At 39.7% G+C, this 13,364-nt stretch overlaps 19 non-coding genes across 19 annotated transcripts; all 19 read left to right on the top strand.

Moving 5' to 3' along the window:
• Positions 1–90: 90 nt before the first annotated feature.
• On the top strand, positions 91–164 carry trnat-ugu (transfer RNA threonine (anticodon UGU)). Its single transcript has one exon. It is a non-coding gene; the product is annotated as a tRNA-Thr (tRNA).
• A 317-nt stretch (positions 165–481) lies between these two features.
• trnat-ugu (transfer RNA threonine (anticodon UGU)) lies at positions 482–555 on the top strand. Its single transcript has one exon. It is a non-coding gene; the product is annotated as a tRNA-Thr (tRNA).
• Positions 556–998: 443 nt separating this feature from the next.
• Positions 999–1,072, top strand: trnat-agu (transfer RNA threonine (anticodon AGU)). Its single transcript has one exon. It is a non-coding gene; the product is annotated as a tRNA-Thr (tRNA).
• Positions 1,073–1,880: 808 nt separating this feature from the next.
• Positions 1,881–1,954, top strand: trnat-agu (transfer RNA threonine (anticodon AGU)). Its single transcript has one exon. It is a non-coding gene; the product is annotated as a tRNA-Thr (tRNA).
• A 504-nt stretch (positions 1,955–2,458) lies between these two features.
• trnat-agu (transfer RNA threonine (anticodon AGU)) lies at positions 2,459–2,532 on the top strand. The gene has a single exon. It is a non-coding gene; the product is annotated as a tRNA-Thr (tRNA).
• A 491-nt stretch (positions 2,533–3,023) lies between these two features.
• trnat-ugu (transfer RNA threonine (anticodon UGU)) lies at positions 3,024–3,097 on the top strand. Its single transcript has one exon. It is a non-coding gene; the product is annotated as a tRNA-Thr (tRNA).
• Positions 3,098–3,860: 763 nt separating this feature from the next.
• Positions 3,861–3,934, top strand: trnat-ugu (transfer RNA threonine (anticodon UGU)). Its single transcript has one exon. It is a non-coding gene; the product is annotated as a tRNA-Thr (tRNA).
• A 539-nt stretch (positions 3,935–4,473) lies between these two features.
• trnat-agu (transfer RNA threonine (anticodon AGU)) lies at positions 4,474–4,547 on the top strand. Its single transcript has one exon. It is a non-coding gene; the product is annotated as a tRNA-Thr (tRNA).
• A 693-nt stretch (positions 4,548–5,240) lies between these two features.
• Positions 5,241–5,314, top strand: trnat-agu (transfer RNA threonine (anticodon AGU)). Its single transcript has one exon. It is a non-coding gene; the product is annotated as a tRNA-Thr (tRNA).
• A 309-nt stretch (positions 5,315–5,623) lies between these two features.
• On the top strand, positions 5,624–5,697 carry trnat-agu (transfer RNA threonine (anticodon AGU)). Its single transcript has one exon. It is a non-coding gene; the product is annotated as a tRNA-Thr (tRNA).
• A 1,234-nt stretch (positions 5,698–6,931) lies between these two features.
• Positions 6,932–7,005, top strand: trnat-agu (transfer RNA threonine (anticodon AGU)). Its single transcript has one exon. It is a non-coding gene; the product is annotated as a tRNA-Thr (tRNA).
• Positions 7,006–7,865: 860 nt separating this feature from the next.
• trnat-ugu (transfer RNA threonine (anticodon UGU)) lies at positions 7,866–7,939 on the top strand. Its single transcript has one exon. It is a non-coding gene; the product is annotated as a tRNA-Thr (tRNA).
• A 254-nt stretch (positions 7,940–8,193) lies between these two features.
• On the top strand, positions 8,194–8,267 carry trnat-ugu (transfer RNA threonine (anticodon UGU)). Its single transcript has one exon. It is a non-coding gene; the product is annotated as a tRNA-Thr (tRNA).
• Positions 8,268–8,670: 403 nt separating this feature from the next.
• On the top strand, positions 8,671–8,744 carry trnat-agu (transfer RNA threonine (anticodon AGU)). Its single transcript has one exon. It is a non-coding gene; the product is annotated as a tRNA-Thr (tRNA).
• Positions 8,745–10,412: 1,668 nt separating this feature from the next.
• trnat-ugu (transfer RNA threonine (anticodon UGU)) lies at positions 10,413–10,486 on the top strand. The gene has a single exon. It is a non-coding gene; the product is annotated as a tRNA-Thr (tRNA).
• Positions 10,487–10,965: 479 nt separating this feature from the next.
• On the top strand, positions 10,966–11,039 carry trnat-agu (transfer RNA threonine (anticodon AGU)). Its single transcript has one exon. It is a non-coding gene; the product is annotated as a tRNA-Thr (tRNA).
• A 574-nt stretch (positions 11,040–11,613) lies between these two features.
• Positions 11,614–11,687, top strand: trnat-ugu (transfer RNA threonine (anticodon UGU)). Its single transcript has one exon. It is a non-coding gene; the product is annotated as a tRNA-Thr (tRNA).
• Positions 11,688–12,275: 588 nt separating this feature from the next.
• trnat-agu (transfer RNA threonine (anticodon AGU)) lies at positions 12,276–12,349 on the top strand. The gene has a single exon. It is a non-coding gene; the product is annotated as a tRNA-Thr (tRNA).
• Positions 12,350–13,217: 868 nt separating this feature from the next.
• On the top strand, positions 13,218–13,291 carry trnat-ugu (transfer RNA threonine (anticodon UGU)). The gene has a single exon. It is a non-coding gene; the product is annotated as a tRNA-Thr (tRNA).
• The last annotated feature ends 73 nt before the right edge of the window (positions 13,292–13,364 follow it).

The raw sequence follows: 13,364 nt of genomic DNA, 5'->3' as shown, positions 1-13,364 counted from the left end.
AAAGCAAAAATTACAGACATGTAAAACATAACCTTATGTTTTATTAAAAGAAACCATCGATTTTAAGTTCCATGTCGAGTGCTGCAGCCAGGCACTGTAGCTTAGCTGGTTAAAGCACCTGTCTTGTAAACAGGAGATCCTGGGTCCAAATCCCAGCAGTGCCTCGATCTTCTTGCTGCTGTCTAAAGTGGCAATAGTTTGTTGTAGAAACTGAGCTGCTCCAGACAATGTAACTGTGGACAAGTAATTACTTTCGGCAATTTGTATTATTATTATCATTTTATTTTAAATATTCAAGCTTAAATAGTTCTCTGTTCCAATTAAAGCTGATGTCCAGGTTCTTGAACATGATGGTTGACTCGTGAGTGGCAATGGAGCTTAGTTGAAAAAAAAAACTACTTTTCTTGTATTCATTACAGCCCGATTTCCATGCCATGATTTAAGTTATGACTATGATGAAGACATATGTGGGTGTTGGCCAGGCACTGTAGCTTAGCTGGTTAAAGCACCTGTCTTGTAAACAGGAGATCCTGGGTCCAAATCCCAGCAGTGCCTCTGAAAGGCAAGGAGTGAGTAACTTGGCAGGCTGATGTTGCTTAGACTTTACTTTTAACTTACCTTTCAATGCCAAATCCCTCTAATTTTTTTTTTTATTTATTTATCTACTTTATTTCATTTTTGTAAAAGCTGCTGTCAAAAAATATTCATAATTCAAACCAGCTATACTGCAGCACGTTGAGCTCTTTGGGGGAGTCACTGTAGTTCAAGTGTTTAAAGTGATTGTCCAGTAAACACGAGCTTCACTTGAAGGTGTTTTTGAATAAATGTATTAATTTCAACCCTAAACTTCAAACTGCAGTCTTGGATCCTGAACTTTGATCACTCACAAACTAGAAAGTACACTTTCAAACTGTAGAATTACAGACATAGTAAACATAACCAATGACTCTATTGAGGCAAACAATTGATTTCAGATCACATTCGTGCTTTCACAGCCAGGCACTGTAGCTTAGCTGGTTAAAGCACCTGTCTAGTAAACAGGAGATCCTGGGTCCAAATCCCAGCAGTGCCTTTGAAATTACTTCTCATTTAAAATGACTGGAGTCTGTTGTTGTTGTTAAAACTGAACATCAAGACTTCTGAATTACATCCTAACAACAGAGGTTGTAGTTTTCTTTTTTGAAAAGCTGCTTTGATAAAGAGATCAAACTTAAATCCTGTGCTGCTCCTAAGCTGAGAGCCAGATACTGCAGGAAGAGGTTTTCTGTGTCCACAGAGCTCAGTTGAGTTGTTTAAACGGCTGCTTCTTGAAGTGGAAATTATCTGACCAAGCATTTGAAAAACTGTTTGGAAAAGTTTTTTCTGAAATTTAATAATCAAACACATTTAATGTATTTGAGTAAAACTCTGGACATGTAACCCTGATACTTACGGTCCAAATTGTAGCTGTGCCTCAAAGAAGGACTTGATTTATACAGCAGTGCCTTTGTGTGGTTTCAGCTTGTAGTGAATGAAGATTGTTGTCTCTGAAAGTGAACATCTACAGGCTTCTGGTTTGCATTTCTACTATAAACCACTGTAATTTCTGATTTTATTTTGTAAAAACTGTTCTGCACCAAAACTGACTTCCAGGCGCTCAACAATCGCTGCAGTTCAGTTCGTGAAAAGAATGTCTAGGAGATGGAAACTTTACTTGAAGGTGTTTTTAAATGAATGTTTTAATTTCAACCCCAATCCTTTAAACTAGTCTTAGATCCTGAAATCTGATCACTCCCAAATTAAAATGTACATTTCACAAGCAAGAATTACAGACACGTAAAAGACATGGTTTTATTGACAGAAACTATTGATTTTCGGTTCCGTGTCTTGTGCAGCAGCAAGGTGCTGTAGCTTAGCTGGTTAAAGCACCTGTCTAGTAAACAGGAGATCCTGGGTCCAAATCCCAGCAGTGCCTTTTGTTTCAAGAAGTAAATGCCTTGTCAGTTAGATTGATGGTTCAGACTGTTGTTGCTCACACTCTACCTCTCAATGCCAGGTAGCTCTATATGTTTTGATTTATCCATTTTATTTCATTTTTGTAAAAGCTGCTGTCAAAAAATGTTCAAACTTCAAACCAGCTGTACTGCAGCATGTTGAGCTCTTTGCGGGACTCAATGTGGTTCAAGTGTTTCAAGTGATTGTCCAGCAAACACTAACTTGACTTGAAGGTGTTTTTGAATAAATGCATCAATGTTAACCCTGAAACAACGAACTCAAGTCTTGGGTCCTGAACTTTGATCACTCAAAACATAAAATGTACATTTCAAACTGCAGAATTACAGACATGTAAAACATAACCAGTGACTATATTGAGGCAAACAATTGATTTCGCATTACATTTGTGGGTGGATAGCCATTATAGACAGATTATATTGAGGGAAACCATCAATTTTATGCTCCATGTCTTGTGTAGCAGCAAGGCACTGTAGCTTAGCTGGTTAAAGCGCCTGTCTAGTAAACAGGAGATCCTGGGTCCAAATCCCAGCAGTGCCTTTGAATGTGTTTTCTTTTGGAAGTGACTGTGCCTGATGTCATCTTGACAACAAGAAATAACTCTTTTTTTTTTTTTTTTACTCATTGTTCATAAGAAGTTCTTAAACTTCAACGTTGCTCTGTTTCAAGGCTGGTTTCCAGGTTCTGCAGCATGAGGCTCAGCCTGTGGGTGGAGCTGTGGTCTGTTTGTTTGAAATCTCTCCCGATATTCTGGGTTTAAGTTTCAGCAATATCTCAACAAACTGATCAGAGAAAAATAGTTTGAGTTAAGAATGAAGAACTTTGTTGTATTTCCTGTCATGTGAACCAGAGATCAACAGTCCAAATTGTAGCTGTGCTTTAGAGGTTTATTTCTCTGTAATGAGACTAAACACTGTTGTTATTGTGTTTAAACAACAACAGCAATAAGAGTTAGTGCGCATAGTGACAGGCAAACAGGAGATGTGACTGAGATGACGAAACATTTTAAGATGTAGTTGACAGAAGTACAAGGCACTGTAGCTTAGCTGGTTAAAGCACCTGTCTTGTAAACAGGAGATCCTGGGTCCAAATCCCAGCAGTGCCTCAGACTTCATATTGTTGTCTAAAATGATAAGGAGACTGTGGAGTCCTTCTGCTTCCTGGGCACCACCATCACCCAGGACCTCAAGCGGGAGCTGAACATCAGCTCCCACCAGAACCTCACGACATAAGAACAGTGTCTTCCCCTCTTCCACTGCTCTCATGAACAAGGCCACGATCCCCCCGCACTGTAACTGATGACGCACTCTGGACAATCTTCAGCCCCCAAAAACGTCACTGTAAATACCCATGACCTCTGTGATCTTGTAATCTATGTGAATTATGTTAGCGCTGTAAATCGCCGCCATATTTATTGCTGCTGTTATTGCTCTTGTGTATTTGTTTTGTGTCTTATTCCTCCTGTCCATATTTTATACCTGTGCCTTTCTAAAACTGTTTCTTCTTTTGTCTGTCGGCACCTCTACCAAAACAAACTCCACATATTGACTATTGTACTTGGCAGGAAACCTGATTCTGATTTTGAAAATGAGATCCTGGGTCCAACTCACAGCTTTTTTTTTATGGATGTAATCTCAAACTTCAATGTAGCTCTGTTTCAAGGCTGATTTCCAGGTTCTGCAGCATGAGGCTCATCCTGTAGGTGGAGCTGTGGTCTGTTTGTTTAAGGTTAATTTCTGTGTAATGAGACAGAACACTGTGGTTTATCTGGTTGAAGTGATTGTCTGGCAAACAGGAGATGTGTCTGAGATGATTGAACACTGACTTTACTGACTTTACTTAAGGATGTGTTTGGTGACAGAAGACAAGGCGCTGTAGCTTAGCTGGTTAAAGCACCTGTCTTGTAAACAGGAGATCCTGGGTCCAAATCCCAGCAGTGCCTTCCTAGCCATTTCAATTTACAAGTGTCCCTAATCTGTTGTTACTGAATCTGAACATCATCACACTTCTGAATTGCATTGCAACAACAGACACTGTGGTTTCCTTTCTGTGCTGAACTAAAACTGAGAGTCAGATACTGCAGGAAGAGGATTTCTGTGTCCACAGTGCTCAGCTCAGTTGGCTGAAATGCCTGCTTCTTGAAATGGAAATTATCTGAGCAAGAATGTGAAAAAGTGTTTAGAAAGGTTTTGCTGAAATTTTGATTATCAGTCACATTTGGTGTATTTGGGTGAAGCGGATATTATATATCATATTATATTTGCATATTATATATGATTATAGTCGAATTTCTGGCTGTGCCTCACAGAAGAACGTTGATATAAAGTCAATGCATCTTGTTCTTAATGTGTTTTAACAGCAAGAGACTTTGATGATAAATTTTAACTGCATACATCTGATGTTATGCGTTTCCTGTTGCTGCGGTTTGACAATTAGGACCATCAGAGGGTCCATATCATGCCGCAACCCAAATATGTGCCAGGCACTGTAGCTTAGCTGGTTAAAGCACCTGTCTAGTAAACAGGAGATCTTGGGTCCAAATCCCAGCAGTGCCTTTGAAGTTACTTTTCATTTCAAATGACTGGAGTCTGTTGTTGTTAAAACTGAACGTCAAGACTTCATCATCCCAACAACAGAGGTTGCAGTTTTCTTTTTTTTTGAAAAGCTGCTTTAATAAAGAGATCAATCCTGTGCTGCTCCAAAGCTGAGAGCCAGATTCTCTCAGCTTTGGAGAAATTTAATAATCAAGCACATTTAGTGTATTTGAGTAAAACTCTGGACATGTAAACCTGAGACTTATGGTCCAAATTGTATCTGTCTCAAAGAAGGACGTTGATTTATACAGCAGTGCCTTTGTGTGGTTTCAGCTTGTAGTGAATGAAGATTGTTGTCTCTGAAAGTGAACATCTACAGGCTTCTGGTTTGCATTTCTACTATAAACCACTGTAATTTCTGATTTTATTTTGTAAAAACTGTTCTGCACCAAAACTGACTTCCAGGCGCTCAACAATCGCTGCAGTTCAGTTCGTTGAAAAGAATGTCTAGGAGATGGAAACTTTACTTGAAGGTGTTTTTAAATGAATGTTTTAATTTCAACCCCAATCCTTCAAACTAGTCTTAGATCCTGAAATCTGATCACTCCCAAATTAAAATTTACATTTCACAAGCAAGAATTACAGACACGTAAAAGACATGGTTTTATTGACAGAAACTATCGATTTTCGGTTCCGTGTCTTGTGCAGCAGCAAGGCGCTGTAGCTTAGCTGGTTAAAGCACCTGTCTAGTAAACAGGAGATCCTGGGTCCAAATCCCAGCAGTGCCTCAAACTTTATATTGTTGTCTGAAATGATAATAGATTGTAAAAAGGAGATCCTGGACTTAAACCAATCAGAAATTGATTTCTGAGTTGTAAACTGAAAAGTTTGAAATGAAACTCCTGTCATGTTGATCTGTGATTGATGATCCGGCTCGTAGCCGTGCTTGAAACATCTGCCAGGTTCTGCTGCTGATGCCTGCTCTGCCTGCTGGGGGGTTGTGTGGAGCCGGGGGTCCATGGCTCCTGGCTCTTGCTGGTTTTTGGGGGTTCTGGTCCTTTATCCTATTTTATGGTACTTATTTTCCTGAAGTACAAGGCGCTGTAGCTTAGCTGGTTAAAGCGCCTGTCTAGTAAACAGGAGATCCTGGGTCCAAATCCCAGCAGTGCCTTTGAATGCATTTGCTATTGGAAGTGAGTGTGCCTGTTGTCATCTTGACAACAAGAAAAATGTCACTTTTTTTTTTTTTTTTTTTTAAATTGTTCATAAGAAGTTCTCAGACTTCAGTGCTGCTCTGTATCAAAGCTGGTTTCCAGGTTCTGCGGCATGAGGCTCATCCTGTGGGTGGAGCTGTGGTCTTTGTTTGAAAGGATCTCCAACACAGAGAGAATATTATAAACAGGCTTAGCTGGAAAGGTGCTGTAGCTTAGCTGGTTAAAGCACCTGTCTCGAAGACAGGCGGTCCAGGGTCCAAATCCCAGCAGTGCCTCAGGGAAGGCTGGTGAATGACAATGGCTGCTGTTCTCTATTCACCAGCCTTCCTTCTGGCAGACTCAGAGTCATGAGGGCTGCACCAATAGACTGAGACACAGCTTCTTGCCTTTGGCTGTGACGGTACTGCTGCAAGGACCATGAGCCCCCTCCCTAACAGGCACACCCATCACCACGTCCCAGTCTAATAAATGCAGGTCTTTGCAGGAGTCACTGGCCCAGTTTACATGGGTGCTTTGTTCAGTCTGATTGAAAACAATGGTATTAAAAGCATCTGTATCTGTTGTGTGATTTGTGGCCATCTCGCCTCTCAAGTGTTTGCTCTCAGGATTTTTATTAAAATGCTTTTCTCCAGTTCTTCTGCTTGTGTTTCATTTTCCAGTTCCTGCTTCCTGTTTTCTAAACAGGGCATCACATCGCTCCGCACAAGGGAACGCATGGGCAGAACGAATAACCAGCTCATAGAACCCGATCCGCTGTCATTCGTTGTTTATTTGAGGCACAAGCTAATTGTCGATCTTGGTAGACTACATCGTATAATCAGATCCATAATTTAATCTGCACTGAGTGAAACGGATCCTCTCAGTTTGTTTATATGACACTTTTACAATCCATTTCACTTTACAATCCAGTTATAAGGATGACTTTATGACCCATGTAAATGTGGCCACTGTGGTTGAAGTGGCTAAAGTGACTGTTGATAACAAACTTGACTTAAAGGTTGTATTTTTATTTGAATGACTGTATTAATTGCAACCCTGACCCTTCAAGCTACAGTCTTGGATCCTGAGGTCTGATCACCCACAACATAAAATATATATTTCAAACTCAAGAATTACAGATGTAAAGAAATCACTTATGGCTACGTTAAGGGAAACTAAAGATTTTAAGTTATATGTCTCTGGTGACTGTCAGGCACTGTAGCTTAGTTGGTTAAAGCACCTGTCTAGTAAATAGGAGATCCTGGGTCCAAATCCCAGCAGTGCCTTTGAATGTGTGAGGAGATTTATGGTGAGTGCAATTGAAGCTAAACAGCTACAAACTAAACAAAATTTAATTTCAACAACAGATACAAGAAAAAAAAACTGTAAGTAATTTATTTTTCTTTTCAAACTGCTATAAAAAAACATTTTCACATCAAATGTTGCTCTGTATCCAAGGTTGTGTTTGTTGTATTTGGGCCACACTTTAGTGATTGTAACTTAGCATCAAACTTCAGACAATATGACTCAAGTAGCCAAAAAGCTATATTTTACATGTATTTGAGCCCATTGTTCCTTTAAGCGGCCCAAAGCAGCAGCGCTCCACAGTAAAGCGTCTGTGGACTCAGTAAAAATTGCTCTCCTGCTCCTCGGCAGGCAGGAACTGCCAGCGGGTTTATTGAAAGTTGAAAATCTTTTATTAATCTACAAGGGAAAATTTATTAGATATTCTGTAAGGGCATTACTTTATATTGTTTTCCTCTTCTTTTACTTTTGAATCTGAACAGACGATGTGGCTGCTTGTGGCTTATGACATGGTTGAGGTTTTGGTTAATAATTTCAGACTCTACCAGGTTTTCCTGTGCTGCACCACAAATCCTCACCAACTCAAACTTATGTACACGATGTCGGACCTGTTGTGAGCTTTGATCTTACAATTTGCTCATGTACACATTGATAAATGCATAGACGCCCAGTTTTCTGCCATATGTTCATTAATAAATGAGGCCCAATGTGTTTGAACAGCAACAGCAATAACGGTCACTGCAGTTTATTTGATTAAAGTGACCGTTTGGCAAACAGGAGACGTGCCTGAGATTACTGCTCATTAACTTTACTTAAAGATGTATTTTGTGCTTCAAGTCAAGGCGTTGTAGCTTAGCTGGTTAAAGCACCTGTCTTGTAAACAGGAGATCCTGGGTCCGAATCCCAGCAGTGCCTCTTCAAGTGAAACAGTCAACAACTGAACATCAACAGACTTCTACCTAACCTGTCAATGGGAAGCCACTCATTTGTTTTTCTGTTTAATTTTTTGGTGAAAGTTGCTGTCAGAAAATGTTCAAACTTAAGACCTGCTCTGCACCTGATCCTTCACAAATTAAAACGTACATTTCAAACTTTAGTAACAGATTTAAATCTTATGGTTATATTGAGGGAAACCTCGATTTTAGGTTAAATGTCTTGCGTCACAGGGAGGCACTGTAGCTTAGCTGGTTAAAGCACCTGTCTTGTAAACAGGAGATCCTGGGTCCAAATCCCAGCAGTGCCTCACACAACACTCATTGCTCATTATTGCTGCTGCTGTTCATTGTTATTGAGACTGAAGATTGAAAATAACAATTCAACTGCAGTCCGTTTGTCTTGCTTCTCAGCTGCTCCTTTTCTGAAAGAAGATCCTTGGTTCAAATCCCAGCATGATCAAAACTAACTGCACAGAAACCTTCAGCCAGCACTAAAGAAACAGTCACTTTGGTGTATTTTGTTGAAGTTTGTGTCATGATGGTGAATGTTGGTTCAAACTGTTGCCTTAGAGGCACAGCTACACCGCTTATTTAAACATCAAGTAACTGCACATTGTTCTGATTGTGTTGAAACAGCAACAGGCTTATTATGGGGTTTGGGGCGTCCTGTTCCTAATACTACTATGAGGAACAGTTTTGAGTCACAAGCAAGGCACTGTAGCTTAGCTGGTTAAAGCACCTGTCTAGTAAACAGGAGATCCTGGGTCCAAATCCCAGCAGTGCCTCTGAATGTAGTTTCTATTAAAAGTGGATGCAGTTTGTTGCTTTTCAAAATCAACGACTGCATTTTTCCAAATTGTAGTTCAACAATATGAAGTAGAATTTTGCAGTTTACTTTATTTTTATACCTGTTCACAAAAAGTTCTCAAACTTCAATGCTGCTTTGTGTCGAATCGGTTTTTCAGGTTCTGCAGCATGAGGCTCATCCTGTGGGTGGAGCTGTGGTCTGGTTGGTTGAAATCTCTCATGACATTCTGGGTTCAAGTTCCAGCAAAATCTCAACAAACTGATCAGAGAAGAGTATATCAAGTTTATGAAACAAGAACTTCCTTCTATTTGTTAGAATTACCTGTCATGTAAACCAGAGATGAATGGTCCAAATTGTAGTTGTGAATTAGAGGTTTATTTCTATATAATGAGACTGAATATTTTTGATATTGTAGTTAAACAACCACAGAAATAAGAGCGACTGTTCAAAGTGACTGTCTGGGAAACAGGAGATGTGCCTGAGCTTACTGAATGCTAACTTTATTTAAAGGTGCATTAAGGAGTTTTTCAACTTTAAAAATACTTATTTTCCACCATAAATATGTTACAAATGTTCAGTGATGTGATGTAATCTGCCCTGACATATTCATTCCAAGTACCGCTAACAGCGCTAAATTGTCCGGCACCAGAATTTTTTGGGGGAGAATTTGAGATGATGTGACGTAATGCGTGCTGTCCTGATGTCCTTAGATTTCGTTTTGTCTGCCATTACTCCGCCAGATGCTTAGCGAGCAACAACTGAGCAGTACTGCGTATGGATCTTTAAAGCGCCTGTCTAGTAAACAGGAGATCCTGGGTCCAAATCCCAGCAGTGCCTCTGCACAAGAAATGTTAAGTACCTTTTCATGTGAACCTGGGGCTGTAGATTATTGTTGCTCAAACTCAACAACTACAGATTAATAATTTACCTTTCAATGCCAACTCACTACAATTTTTTCTTTACTTTTTTTTGTCAAAGCTTTTGCAAAGAAATTAAAATTAAAATTACTATTATTAAAATTGAAATTGAAATTAAAGCCTGCTGCTCTGCATCGAAACTGACATCCAGCTATCTAGGAGTCACTGTGGTTAAAGTGGTTAAACTGATGTCCAGGAAGCATTAATTTTACTTGAAGGTGTTTTTAAATGAATGTATCAGTTTCAACCCTGAAACTTCAAACTACAGTCTTGTATCCTGAGCTCTGATCACTCCCAAACTGAAATGTATATTTCAAACTCAACAATTACAGACATGTAAAATATAACTTATGGTTACATTGAGGGAAGCCTTTGATTTTATGTTCCGTGTCTGAAGCTACAGCCAGGCACTGTAGCTTAGCTGGTTAAAGTGCCTGTCTAGTAGACAGGAGGTTGTTGGTTCAAATCCCAGCATTTTCGAAATTAACTGCATAGAAACCTCTAGCCAAAACTTAAGAAACAGGCACTTTGGTGTATTTTGTTGAAGTTGGTGTCATGATGGTGAATGATTGTTCAAACTGCAGCTTTAGAGGCACAGCTAACCAGCTTTTTTAAATATAAAGTAACTGCACATTGTTCTGATTGGGTTGAAACAGCAACAGGCTTATTCTGGGGTTTAGGGCCGATGTCCCCTTATAGTACTATAAGGAAGAGCCTGAAGCAGACAAGGCACTGTAGCTTAGCTGGTTAAAGCACCTGTCTTGTAAACAGGAGATCCTGGGTCCAAATCCCAGCAGTGCCTTAGACTTCAACCGGTTTATTTAAATTATGATAGTGTGTTGTCGTTGAAACTGAGCCACTCCAGATGATGTCACTTTAACTTCAGACAAGAAATATTATTATGATTATTATGATTTCAAATTCTCAAGTTCAATGTTTCTCTGCTCTGAAGCTGATGTCCAGGTTCTTCAGCATGAAGGTCGCCTTATGGGTGATGATGGATCTTAGTTCATAAAAACTTTATCTTACGCTCAGTACAGCCTGATTTCAAATCACAGCAGTACCTCAGCATGCTGAAGAGAACAGAATTACAGCAATTATAGTTTTCAGGTCAAGATGAGATGATTCATAATTTTCGGACTGAAACATTCTCCAGCCTTGTATTGTTTTCTCTGATCAATCAGAAATTAATATCTAAGTTTTAAACTCAAAAGTAGTCAGAACAAAACTGTTGTAACTTTAAAAATTATGGCTCTAACAGGGACAGGTTTGTGTGTGTCAGGCACTGTAGCTTAGCTGGTTAAAGCACCTGTCTAGTAAACAGGAGATCCTGGGTCCAAATCCCAGCAGTGCCTTTTAAGTGAAACAGTCAATAACTGAATGTCTACAGACTTCTGATTTACCTGCCAAGCCACTCATTTGTTTGTATTTTAAATTTTTTTTGTGAAAGCTGCCGTCAGAAAATGTTCAAACTTAAGACCTGCTCTGCACCTGATCACTCACAAATTAAAATGTACATTTCAAACTTAAGTTAGAGATGTAAAATATAACTTATGGTTACACTGAGGGAAATCTCGATTTTAGGTTCCATGTCTTGTGTCAGGGCCAGGCGCTGTAGCTTGGCTGATTGACGCACCTGTCTTGTGAACAGAAGCTCCTTGGTTCAAATCCCAGCATGATCAAAACTAACTGCACAGAAACCTTCAGCCAAAACTTGAACAGTCACTTTGGTGTATTTTGTTGAAGTTTGTGTCATGATGGTGAATTATGGTTCAAAGTGTAGTCTTCGAGGCACAGCTACACCGCTTATTTAAACATCCAGTAACTGCACATTGTTCTGATTGTGTTGAAACAGCAACAGGCTTATATTGGGGTTTGGGGCCGATGTCCCCTTATAGTACTGTAAGGAAGAGATCTGAGCAGCAGCAAGGCACTGTAGCTTAGCTGGTTAAAGCACCTGTCTTGTAAACAGGAGATCCTGGGTCCAAATCCCAGCAGTGCCTGTTCAAATGAAATAAGTACTAATTTACTTATGTTGCACTAATTTCCAAATTGCAGATGATTTTTGCTCCAGCAGTGCCTTTAAATGTTAATTCAAAATGTAAACATGTAGTAAAACAGCTACAGATTTTACAGTTTTTCTTTAGATAATAACTGTTTTTGAGTTTTTGAAACATCCTGAACAAATGTCCAGGTATCTTCTGTCTTATCTTTTGTGTATGTGTCAGATTCACTTGTTCATGCTGCTTTGTTTACGTTGCGCAGGTTACAGTAATTCCTACACTGAGATGGCGGCCGCGTTTGATCATTTTCGGGTTTTTTTTTTTTTTTTTCCCTAATAACGATGTCCACTGTAGTGTTATTTATAGCTCTATGCTCTTACCTCCAAACGCTTTAATGCATTGCTGCTTCACCTACAACTTCCACAAGATGAAGGCAAGATGTAGATGTATATAGACTTGGTGGGCACGTCCTACGTCCTCTAGTGCTGGAGGTGCTAAAATAACTTATCATTGTCTGTAGATGATCTTGGCAGGCCTGGAAGAGCATAAAACAGCTCCTTTAAATATGTTTTTGATAGGAGAACACAAGGCACTGTAGCTTAGCTGGTTAAAGCACCTGTCTAGTAAACAGGAGATCCTGGGTCCAAATCCCAGCAGTGCCTGTTTATCTGTTGGAAGCTGATTCAATTGATTTATGATTACGTGGACAGTTCCCTTTAATTTACCACACAGAAAAAGGGACGGCTGTCGTCCCCGGCCAGGTGACAATAGGTAACCTAAAAAAGCAGTTGTTAAAATTTAAAGTGCAGAAGAAAAAAAATAATCCAATTATAGTGACAACGGGATGAAGCACAAGGAAAAGAGACACACGGCACGCAATCAGAGCCTGTCAGAGCAGATCATTCGTTAGAGACAATATGGAAAAGACAAAAGACAGGAAGAATCATCATAGAGACCACAATGAAGGTACATGCAAAGCAAAAACGAAGACATGGGGGGAGTGCAGTTTATTGAAGCAGAACAATTGCAAACTTTTAGTTTGTTGTTGCATCAAGCTGTTTTCAGAAAGTCATCAAAGTTAACTGCTGGTCTGTGTCGAGGCTGTTGCTCAGGTTGTCCAGCAGCATCACACTCGTCCTGTGGGAGAAGATCACGGGTCCAGTCCTGCTTTGTTGCATTTGTGTGATGTTCCTGTCATGTCATCCTGATGTTGGTCTTCAAAATCTTCACTGAACTTCGCAGATATGTTTTCTTTTAAGTGGTTGCACATTGCTCTGATCGTGTTTTCACAGCAGCAGAATTGTTGAATGAAGTTTAACTGTGAACTTCTAATGTTATGCATGTTTTTAGATATTTTCAAACTTAAAGGCTGCTGCGAACCAAAGCTGATGTCCAGGCACTGCAACATGAGGAGCTCTCTGATGGACTCGCTGTGGCTTCATGTGCTAAAATGACTGAGAAACAGGAAGACGTAGCAGGGATTACTGCACACTAGCTTTACTGAAAGATGTATTCATTTCCAAAGGATAGGGCGCTGTAGCTTAGCTGGTTAAAGCACCTGTCTTGTAAACAGGAGATCCTGGGTCCAAATCCCAGCAGTGCCTCTGAAGTTTGCATTAAAGTGACTTCTGAGTATTTGCTTTTGTCATTTAACAGTTATTAATCTAGAACCACATC

This window comes from Salarias fasciatus, chromosome 19, assembly GCF_902148845.1.
Source record: "Salarias fasciatus chromosome 19, fSalaFa1.1, whole genome shotgun sequence".
NCBI classification, from domain to species: Eukaryota; Metazoa; Chordata; class Actinopteri; order Blenniiformes; family Blenniidae; genus Salarias; species Salarias fasciatus.
This window is presented reverse-complemented; position numbering and strand designations above follow the sequence as displayed.